The sequence below is a fragment of the Tauraco erythrolophus genome, chromosome 4 (assembly GCF_009769465.1).
Source record: "Tauraco erythrolophus isolate bTauEry1 chromosome 4, bTauEry1.pri, whole genome shotgun sequence".
In the NCBI taxonomy this organism is placed as follows: domain Eukaryota; kingdom Metazoa; phylum Chordata; class Aves; order Musophagiformes; family Musophagidae; genus Tauraco; species Tauraco erythrolophus.
Window position 1 is genome coordinate 52,956,211 of NC_141468.1, and position 12,253 is coordinate 52,968,463.

Consider the following 12,253-nt stretch of genomic DNA (forward strand, 5'->3'; position numbering starts at 1 on the left):
GAACATATTTGTCTTAATAACACCTGCTTAGCAAACCTTCTTCTTTTAGCAGAAGAAGAAATATTGTAGAAGTTAGAGTATAATTATCACTCGAGCATCCTCAGACGCTTTGCTGCAAAGTAATAACCATGCTATGATTCTATAATAGTAATATCTAGCACTGTGCATCATTGTTGATGGGAAAATAAAAGCACGGAAAGGTGATTTGCCATAGGTTACCAAGCAGGCTAGCAGCACAGCCAGGAACAGTACCCTGTGTACACGCGATTCCCTGTCAAGTGTTTTCTCCTAGTTTAAAAACAGAACTTCTAGATGATCTATGTAATTTCTGTACGCTCTGGCACAATGGAAAGTTCTCTGACACTGGAAAATTTGGACTGTGCAATTGCTGAAACACTTCCATCAATCACAGGTACTACAAACATGTTCTATATCCTAAAATCTTAGCATTTCTGTTACTACATGATGGTTATAATAACATGAAGCACCTGTCGCTAAGCCTGTCCTTCTCACTAAGCCATTGGCACTGTAGCAGACAACTAACAAGTACAGAGTTGTTCTACACTATTTGATATCCCCAGCTGTGGAATACACCAGTAATTCCAAACTTCACATTGAATTATGAAAACCCGTAACCTCTATGAACTATTGTGTACAGCCTCAGCCCTTTAAGCACTCAATTCCTCTCCTAACTTTCTGGATGCAACTTCCTCTGAAGTCAGTCAAATCAACAATTAAGTGATGCGCACCAAGAGAAGTGCATGAAAACACATTTGCAGAATTGAGGCTTAAAGCATTCATCAATAACACCCCCTCATTCTGCACTGGAGATGGTGGGTTCATTTGCATACATCAGCATGTGAGATGTCCCTGTTTAGATGTGGTCCTGCAGCAAAATCTGGTCTTGCTACTTACACACAAAACTATTCCTTAATTGTGCATTTTTCTTTTTACTTAATTGTTACAACCTGCTTCTAATACTAAACAAGACCGAGTAGATATTTTTGTCTACTCAGCACCTTCACAGTACTTACTATCTAACCTAGAAAGCTGAAATGCTGATCTCTAGAAAAAGAAGTTGTAAGGAGGAGAAAAACACTTCTAAGAGAAAGTGTTTATCAGCTGCATGTTAGCCTGTTCTTTTCCTAGCTTCACAGATAATTCAAGTTATCTATCACACATCTGGTGCCTTAGAGTGAACAATTATAATCCCGGCTGCTAGGGCTCTCCTAAAGGACACACAGTGTCTTATTGTTTGATTCTGGAGGCAACAGTCTCAGTGATTTACCAGTTGGTTGCTTCTGGGTTGTTTGTGTTTGTTTTTTTTTTTTAGATAGGTGAAACCACACACAGAGATGCAAAGCCTCTTCCAAATTACTGTAGCGTAGCTTCCCAACCCTCTGCAGGAAAAAAGAGTCTAAATAAAAAGTATAGTATTCAAGATTTTTTTTTTGTATGGGCAAATGTAAACCTGAGCTCATAACGGGGGGTTTAGAAACCATGTGGCACTAATTGCTCTCGAGCAATCCTTGTTCTGTTGGAAGAATTTTGAGGCTGTATTTAGTGCCCATTTCTCGTACTCAGAAGTGACAGCTTACTTGCAGTAAACTTGCATAAATACAGTAACGCCTTCTTGAATCATCTGTCACTTGGGAGAGCAGTGAGGTTGGTGTAAAGGGATTAACAACATCTAGTGACTACCACAAGGCAGTGCTGGCCTGCTCATAAATAACTGCTCACCACAGAGCATCACATGGGTGAGGCAGAGAATCTGATTAGTTTTGAGGAATGGTGTTACAGTGAATTTTGCTTAGGGAGTCAGGAAAAAAAAGTCAAGACAGAAGGTTAGTGAAAAGAGGAAATTAGCACTCAGATAATCTTGAAACTTTGTGAACAACTGAAAATATTTGTAATCATGTTGCTATGACACCCAGTAATAACTAGGAGCCTTCATTTTGAGTTAGCAGGTATACTAACATATGTAGAAGGAATGCAAACATTTAGGTTATTTTTAAAATTGTTCTCTCCATGTCATGCAAGTTTCACATAACACAATAGGCAGCTTAGGGACTAAGACCAGAAATGGTCCCTAAACCAAATCATCCCTTTTCACCCTTCTGCCCTGCACTAGTAGCCCTTGTATGCACGTGCCAGCATCAAACAAATATGAAGATACAGCTGGAGAGGTGAAGCAATTCCTTGTGAATTTTATGAAAGTAGGAAAACCAAAGAAGAATTAAAAAAAAAAAAAATCTTGCTGGGAATCCTACTAGGAGAAAGACTCCAAGACGCCAACCCTTTATTAGACATCAAAGAATCTTCACTGGGCCACATCGGCAAGACAAATAATTTGAAACAATGTATTTTGTTACATTGCTTGCAGTCTTTTTCTTTGTTTCTGCCTTCTCCTACTCTTCCTTTTTTTTTCCCCCTTTTACCCTTCTCCTGGAATATTGACCATTAAAGGACTGGCATAAGTGGGCCAAAAGATGCTTTTAGGCTCAAGGTGAGTAAAATGCCACTCAGTTTCTTCAAAGTGCTGGAATTTCTGTTCTGTGAACTTTGCCCTGTGTCTGCGAGGTGCAACAGCGTGGAGCATAGTTGGCTCAAACAAACGCACATGAATGTTGCATTCAGTGTCCCCTTACAAGTGTTGCAGAGCAGAAATCTTGCTTCAGTCTGAAGTTGCATCAAGTCAATCTGGCAAGCTGTTATGTTTTGATAATTTTCGTTGCGTTGAGCAACAGAAGTGGCCTGCCACATCCTGGGAAAGTTGCAGTTTTCATGACACCTCTCTTTCTGGCTCTTTTTAGGAGGAGTCTTTTGAAGTCCACTTGCTTAGGAGACAGCAGTGAACTAAAACATTGTTTTCTGTTGTCATATCTACCAAGTTTTAGGTTGTTCCCCTAAGTCAGTCTAGCTCCTACAAGGACTGCTGCAAAGATCTCTGAGTATCCATATAGATGCTGAAAAAGCCATTCAAACTCGCTACTGAAGAATACTGGCTTTAGACTTTGCTTCTTTGCACTCTCTCTGTACCACAGGATATCTTCCAGGAGAAGCTATAGGAAGAAATGTCCTTCTTTTACAGAATTCTCAAATTCCTAAAAGAGGCAACTTAATCTTCTGAATCAGAGCTGGAACAAGACACATAAGTGCCAGCGGAGCTTCGTCTCCTCAAACTACCCACACCCCATGGAGGTTCTTGCATCTTCCAGGTGCTTTCCTACTCCAGTGACCTTCCAGTGTCCACCTCTGTCCTTCAGGATTTTCCACTCAGCCATTATTGGTACCGTAACTGGGTTCTGGACCGCAGCCAGCGCCACTCTGTGTACATATCCTCCATTTGGCATGTTTCTTGGAAGACATCCTTGGAGAAGCACCACGGGTGATCCAGCCCAGCATGCGTCTGCTTTCCACTTCCATGGGTAGAATAGTACTTCAGCACTCCTACTCCAAAGTTCCAGGTTGTTGCTAAAATGTATTTATTCTCCTCTGCCAGATTATTTATTTTGGCACAGAGATTCTTTATCCATACAGTTTTTTAAAGCCACATATACCATTAAACATAAAACAATTATAGTAACACCCCCCCCCCCTCCCCAAAAAAAAAATAATCAAAAGTTTTTTGGAGGGTGTTGGAGGGGGGACAGAAAAGAGAAAAGGAAAGAAGAAAAAGTAGATCTTAAAAGTGATATTTCCACAGCACTACATGTGTAGTTTGTCAAAATTTCCAGATTGTTTCAGAATTTTTTTTTTTTTTTTAGAATCATAGAATGGTTAGGGTTAGAAGGGACCTCAAAGATCACCTAGTTCCAACCCCCCCTGCCATGGGCAGGGACACCATCCACTACACCAGGTTGCTTAACACCTCATCCAACCTGGTCTTGAACACTTCCAGGGATGGGGCATCTACAACTTTTCCAGGCAACCTGTTCCAGTGTGTCTCACCACCCTCAGAGTGAAGAATTTCTTCCTTAGATCTAATCTAAATCTGCCCTCTTTCAGTTTAAAACCATTGCCCATTGTCTTATCAGTACATGCCCTTGTAAAAAGTCCCTCTCCAGCTTTCCTGTAGGCCCCCTTTAAGTACTGGAAGGCTGCTTTATTTGTAAAATTAAGGTTTGATGGAAAAGAAAAAAATCTGCTTTCATCCCAAGCACTGTAATTAATGAAGTCATGCATCATCTGCCTTCTCTGACTCAACCAGGTATTTTTCTTTTGCTAGGTTGAAAGATAAAGATGCTATGTGTTTGGCAGTCATTTAGATTGATATTTTTGTTTAAATTAAATTGAGATTTTTTTCATCAGACTCATTGCCTGGGGCTCTGTCTGATGTTCTCTTAGCACTGGCGATTGCTGGTGGTTTGCTCTCTCAATATCCTGAAATAAACCCTGCACCTCAGGCAGAACATGAGAAAATCTGGGAATATTGTATGCCTGTATTTTGTCAGATATATGCTGAAAAACAGTTCAAGGATATCAGACAGGGCTCTGAGTGGTTGTACTGGCCTTAGATCAGTAAAGGCTTTGTTAGTTGCTATGTTGACTCCACATGTTTGTGTCAGGGCACTGAGTACACAAATAGACCTTAATTTCTGTAACAGCCTCAATGGGGGACTCCACCTCCCTTTGACAGGCTTGCGTGGTCGTTTTTTCCTGAGCTACACCTCAGCTGTGCCTACCTGAGTGTCAAGGGCTCCTGGACCAGTCTCAGACCTGGCCTGTTACTGTGTCTTGCCTGATGATCCCTGGAACATCGACAGGACTCACTGGAGTAACCACCCTGCGCTGCTCACCTGCCCCTGGCGCGGTGGGGCTGCACCCCGTTGGTGGGGTCACTGCTCGGCTCCTGGCTCACTGGCCCTGAGGGAGCAGTGCCACCCTTGCTGCTCCCCGAGGCTTTGCTTCTGAGTTCAGAGTGCCTGAAAAACACAGATTCATTTTAGAAAAGTGATCTTGTCATGCTACAGTTGCTGCTGCTTGGTTTTTATAAAGCAACAGCTATATTTGCATTTCAGAGGAAATTTAGGTACAGTGTTCAGTAAGAATGATGTCACCTATAGTCCCCATTTAAATGGGAGTTCATTCTTACAGCCCGGCTCTGCCTCGACCTGCCTCCACAGCGATTATTTAGGGTGCAGTTTCCTGTCAGGGTTACACCACTTTGTATTTGCATTGCTGCTAAAGAAGGTTCTTGCCCTTCTCCTCTGCCACACACCACTGCTCCCTCAGCTCACATCATGATCTCACGGAAGATGAGCCGATCAAAAGCGTGAATAGTTCCTGGGTGAGCTGTGAGCTGATGTGAACCACAACCAGTCACACAAGTGTGTAGGGCTGGCACAAGAAAGGGGACAGGAACCCAGACCTGAGGGTGCGAGAAGGGGACTGTCTATTGTTCATTGCTTTAGGGATAGTGATAAACCACATATTTGAGGTCAGGTGATACTGGACAGCTGAGTCAATCTGTCAAAAAGAGGCCTTCTTACTTCCCCTTCCCATCTCACTCCTTCCTCACACACAGCGTTTCCCCCACCATTCACTCCTGGGACTTGTCAGATTCTGCTGAGCTGATCCACTGCACTAACTCGGCAGAAAAAGAGCCAGTCTAGTCTTCTGCTGATGGGTGAATTGATTTGGCTTACAGTGGGGTCTAGCAAGCATCAGAGACAACAAAAGGTGACAGAAGTGGGAGTGAAATTGCCTTTTTTAGTATCCATGAGTTATTAACCCTACTTCAGATACCTCTCATCCTTTTGGAGAAGCTGCAGGCAGCACTGAGCTCCTACTCCCTTTCCCTGTGCTCTCACCCTATATTCCTTATCCCCCCCTTCCATTGGTATGTCTCTATTGGGGTACGAGGTTTTTTTTTTGGCTGAGTTACCTTTCTGACCAGGTCACTGAGGCATCAGAGCTGGCAAGAGAAGCAGTAGGAAGCAGAGTGAGATGTGGCAGATGTAGGATTACCCCTTCCCACAGCACTGACCTGTTCTGCTGGCTGAGCCAGTCTTGTCCCACCACACCGACGTGAAGGCCGGGATGGAGAGCATGATCCTCATCCCACAAATCCGTAACCACCACATCATTGCCAGGATTACAGCTGTTCTGGGAACAAAATTAAGCAACCACCTTATTCACCAATAAAGTGCTCTATAACGTCACTGTAGGCAGAAAAGGCAAACAAGTAATTGCAATTATGCAATTAATACTCCCAGAGCAATTCAACACAGCTGCTGACCATCTTCCTGTGACAGCTTTTGCTGTCATGGAGTTACTGAACGGCTGCATCCAGGCCAGCTGGGCCTGTGGCTGACTAATCTTACTTCCTCCTGCTACCTGCCTTTGGAATCTTATAAAAGTCTTAATGCAATTACAACTCTATTTCAAACTCCAGATTCACTATTTTGCATAAAAGCATTTTTATAAACTGTCAAGTATTGTAGAAAGTCTGTTCAACAGCAAAAAACAGATGTATGTATGCACACATACAGAATGAGTTCTTACAGTAATATCTAGGTTTTGTATTAAAAATGTTCTTCAGTAAATTCCAGAGTATTTTACAAGAGTTGTTATTATCCCTATGTACAAATGGGGAAACCAAGGCATGGGAGTGTGGTGTTTCTTACTTAGCACTAATCGTAAGAGTCACTGGACAATTTCTGAATTATCTTTAATTTGCAGTATTTTCTGAAACTGTACTGAGAGAAGAAAAAAACCCACACCAGTAATATGTTTTACCAACTTAGGACATCAGAATGGGATGCTGTGAGTAGCAGCCTTCACTGTAGCAAATAAATTTTGATTTTTTTTTTCATTAAGTGATTGCTTGAATACAGAAATAATATTGCTTACATGAACTACAGTAATCAACAGAAATACAAATTATTTAGGCTGCATATGACCACTACAGGCACTTTAGTTTTGTCATCTGTTATTTACAGTTGCAGGTTGACTCCTTACTCGTAACCGGATGGACAGATGACAGGATGGCATGAGATCTACTAAAGAATGAAGATACCCTATTGACACAAGCATTGGAGTTTACTCTGTTTACAGATCGATTTAAAACATAGAAATCTGTCTGGCTACAGCGTAACTTGAGAAGATTTGAGAATTAACACCACAACTAAACAACAATGTCTCATTATAAATTTGTATCCTAAATTTATAGAATAACCTCGTGAAGATTAAGATACAATCCATCTCCGTTGTTAAGACACCACCTTTGCAATAAAACAAATCCATCCATTCACAAACTTAGTTCTACTTCTAGGTATGATTGTATAGTACATTTTCTACTCCAGATTTAAAGGAAACAAAGGAAACCAAATCTTATTCCTGGAAGATTTTGAAACATTGGTTTCTATGAAAAAATAAATATTTATTATATTCATTTTGCTAATGAACAGCCTGAATGATTTTACTAAGAAACAATTTCCTAAGTATGCCACTGCAGCAAAAGAACAGCCAAGTTCTGATTTTCCATTTCCCACAAGGGTGTATGTGTGTGTGGGCAACTGCTTAAACAAAACCCACACCAATCCAGATGCCAGATTTGATTTATAAATTTGTTCTTCTAAAATAGAGCCAACCAACGTAGTCTTGCCCTCATTACTACATAGCGTTTGTTGCCTAACTGCAGGTCAACTGTTTGATCAGTCAGCATAATTCCTGGAGAAGTCTGCAGCCGACTGTTTGAGTAAGAACAGGTGATGTTTTTTCTTCAGTGAGGAGCAACCTAGCAGTAAAACTTTCCAGGTTTCCAAAGACATGAAGTCCTAGAGGTCTGCAGCTCACTGCAAGTGCCTCCGCAGTATCCCCACAGTTAATGGAGAGAACAACTTCCTTTCTGTCAAGCCAACAATACAGTGAGCAGCTCCACTCTTCACCGTCTACAACCTGCTGAAGCAAGCAAGGCTGTTGGCAGTTATTAATAACCCCATCTCCAGACATACTGGAGAAGTGTGTAAGTCACGCTTCTGAGCTGTCCTTAAGTAATTCCTGTCTCCCTACCAGAAAGTTGTAATCCGTCAGAACATGCTTCTAAGAATAGACTCACAGAACATTATGTGTCAGGGAGAAGGTAGACCTCATCTACAGTCTCCTAAAAAATCTTTTTATAGAAACAGTCTAAAAATAGTCTAGAAACACCACAGGGAATGTGGTTTAGTTTTTAAAAAATAAAAATAAAGTTCTGCAGTACCTTCAGTTGCAACCTGTTAGAACCAGGATTTTAAGTTACAAGATGTTTTAAAACATTACAGTGATGTTTTAAAAGCACGCATTTCCAGAACAAGATCACTACGGAAACACCCACAGGTTAGCTCTGATTTAAAATTAATTATGCAATAAGGGTAAAAAATCAGGCAATCTGAAAAATCTAGCAAAGGCTGTTCTGTGACTCAAGATTCCAGAGGGCTGTCAAGTGTTCCCGATGAGTTCACACAAGGGACAGAAGATTCCTGACGACTTCTGATGAACCCTGCAAGTGATACTGCATCACAGTGATGTGCAAAAGAGGACTAAAGATGTGGTAGCACTAGGCAAGAGACACCTGTAATCTTCCCAGTGGCTGCCCTCCTGTCTGGAATCAGAAATTCCCCCCAGAGCACCATGTAGCATTTGCTATGTGGAAAAAGTAATACAATAATTGAAAACAAACAGTATAGACTGGCACATGATGCAACACTTATTAAAAAAAACAACACAACACCAAAAAAAACCCACCCAAACTTCAAATTCAACATCTTTTGCTGTTCTTTACAATCTCATTGATGAATTAGCTCCTTAGCTGTTAACAACTGAATACCACCAGCCTATAAAATCCCACTGTTAGAAGACTTGTTGGTCACATTCATCGGTAACATCAGAAACTCTACTTCTTCAAACTTGTGTCTGAGCAGACAGCACACACCTGTATATGTCTGTTTGCAGTTCTCAGAAAATACATAGAGCACGGAAGAGTAAAAAATTGTCTTGATAAAGGCAAATAAATTGATATAGGAAACAGTAAAGCAGGAGCACCACAGAAGGCTTACGTTGCAATGATGACTAATATACCTGAACATATCAAGATCTAGTATTTTTTATGGAGAGGGCAATTTTCTAAGGGGTTAGCAAGACGTTTTTAAAAATTGATCTTTTTAACAGATGCTGCTCAATATAGAGAAGATAAATTAAAAAAAAGAAGTGTCTTACACTGGAGAAAGAAGCAGGTGCAATTCCAGGATCTCCAGCTGTGAAGGAAGTTAATTTCAAGGTCTCCACTGGACAGCAAAGGATTTTTGTCTCCTGCATGGATGAACAATATCCTTTTGAGAGGGCATCTGAGAATCAGAGATGTCAACCAGTCATCATCATCACTGAGTTTAGGCAATCTTTTAAAGAAGGTATGACAACTAAGTCATGAGCACCTTCAAGGCAAGTCAGAGAAGCCTTAATTTTGCTTAGAAACTAGAACAAGGACCGACGTGCTTCTGTCGCATGTTGACACACTAACACGCACGCGTAGCACACGTGACAGCGTTCTGTGCTACGGGACCATAGCAAGGTGCATTCACATACAGGTGTATCGCACTGCAGCCGTCCAGAAAGGCAAGAATCCTGAGCAGCAGCTCCCCTGTTGTCACAACCTGCTCCTGGTCACAAACTCGGCAAGAGTCCATTTGAAGTAACTCAGTTTATCCCCACTAAAGACAAGATATTCCTGAAGCTCACTCCTTAAATGCAGGTTAACTCCTTTCTTTTAATTTCCAGACCGCACTTGTTTCAGACAGTTTATAACCATTTATTTTTGTCAGCACTGTCCTTGAGCTTAAAATCCTCAACATGTTTTCTTTATCCATCAGCATAACCACTGTCTCACTTGTATTCAGCTTCAAAAGGCTGTTCTTCATCCACAAGCTGACCTCATCCCCATACAAGGAGTTCCTTGTGGCAATAATGAGCTGGTGCACAGCAGAAGATACACAGAACTGTGTTGCTGCCGTTTGGTGCTTGAGCCCAGATCACAGCCCTCTGTGGCTGCACACAGAAACTTGATGGGAATGAAGGAGAGCGCTGATCTCCACAAACATGGAGAAGTTTTGTAGTGAAGATGTGATCTCCCACTTTGGTTGCATCTTTCCAAGTAGTATGTAAAACATTTTGGCCCGTCTCTGCACCCTCTCTCTACGGCTTACAGAATCTAATATTGCAAGAAGGCGCAGAATGGACGTCTTCCATCTTATGCTGTCAGGAAAAACATCCCAAAAGAAATGTTTGCCACTGCTAATGGGAATGATCATCTCTTGGTTAGTGATTTCTGTCTACACCTCTGTTGCACTTCTGGAAGCTATCAGTGTAACTACTATTCTACAGCTCCAGAACAAAGTTAGACATTGCTGAAATTGTGAGGCTTCCACCGACAGCTATAGCACAGCCGATGACCAGAAAAGATGCAACGGTTTCTCTGGAAGATGTTGCAGCTTTTTCAGGAGGCATTTTTCAAGACTCTACAAAAGAGTAATTGTATGAAAGGAATTGAGACATAGCGAGTTGATGTGACTTAGAGACACTCCGTGGGTGTATGAAAGCTTATGGTGCCAGAGCCATTACAGGTACTGGAGTAGCAGGTCAGATAATTGATTTTTGTCTCCACTTCTTGTCTTTTATCAATGTTGTGTAAATATAACGTTGTCTTTGAAATGCTCTGTGACTCGGTCTCCAAAACAAGGAAAGCAAATAGCCCCAGAGCAGCGGCACGCCTAAGGCATTCAGGTGGGTTTTCAGCATGCCTCAAATATCCGAATTGTGCGACTAGCTCAGCACAAAAGTAATCATCAGCAGTCCTCTCCTCCGCAGTACAGACACGTCAGTTGTTTTAGGAGCTGTTTCATAGAATCACAGAATGGAGATGGAGAGTTGGAAGGGACCTCAAGGATCATCTACTTCCAACCCCCCTGCCAGGGGCAGGGACACCCTCCACTACACCAGGTTGACCAAAGCCTCATCCAACCTGGTCTTGAATACTTCCAGGGATGGGGCATCTACAACTTCCCTGGGCAACCTGTTCCAGTGTCTCACCACCCTCTGAGTGAAAAATTTCTTCCTTAGATCTAATCTAAATCTGCCCCCTTTGAGTTTCGTGTACGCAAACCCCAGGCCTTCCCTGTGAGAAGGGATTACAGGTGCTGCCGAGGTCTGGCAGGCTGAGGAGAGGGAGCTGCTGCAGCCATTGCGTAATTTAACCGGGAAAGCAAGCAGGCCACGCTCACAAGCTTGTGAAATAACTGCTTATGTCAGAGATGTCCCCTCAAATGACGGGATTAGAGGGGGTTATTTTGCAGCTCATCTCACACGGTGGCACGTCCCCTGGCCAGGCAGGTGCGCTGATGCCTGTTGCGGCTATTTCGTCCCCTCTCCCCCGGCAGAACAGCTGCTGCCGACGCCGGGGATGCCCCAACACCCCCCCGCTGCGGGTGTCCGAGCAGCTCGCACCCCCCGAAACCCACCCACCTACCGCAGGGGCGCACCGAAGCCGGGAACGGCCGTGCGTGGGTGGGAGGGAGGGAGGAAGGGTGCCCATCCGCTGACCCCGGCCCTGCTCCCCGCCACTGCGGGGTCCGAACCCCGCCCGCCGTATCCTGCAGCGCCGCAGGGTTTGTTTCTGCGGCCGGGGTGGCGCTGGGGAGGGAAGGAAAGGAGGGAAGGAAAGGAGGGAAGGAAAGGAGGGAAGGAAAGGAGGGAAGGAAAGGAGGGAGGAAAGAAGGGAGGAAAGAAGGGAGGAAGGGAAGGGGGGAAAGAGGGAAGAGGCGGCACCGGAGGCGGCACCGGGGCACCGCGCCCGGGGAAGGCTCCGCCCGCCCGCCCGCACTGCGCCTCCCGGCGTGCCGCGGGGCGAGCCGCCGCCGGAAGCGGAAGGGCCCTACGCGCTGCTTGCGGTGCTGCGCCTGTTGGCGGGCTGCTGAAGGGCTGCGGCAGCGCCCGCACAGGTAACCTGTGCCGGTGCGGCCGGAGGGAGGGTGGGAGGGAAGCGGCGGTTCCTCCTCCCTGGCTGCTGCGCTCTGCGCCAGGAAAGCGCTCGTCTCCGCGGGCGGGGCGGGGCCGGGCTCCCCCACCGCCCGGTGTGTTCACAGTGTCAGCGGGCCTGGCTGAAGCAGGCAACTGCCAGCTCGGCCTCCGAAATGGGCCATCGGAAGAGAGTTTAAATCCTTTCAGAGGGGTTAAATCATTGTGGTTTGCACTCAGGATTGGTTGGTTGGTTGTTTTG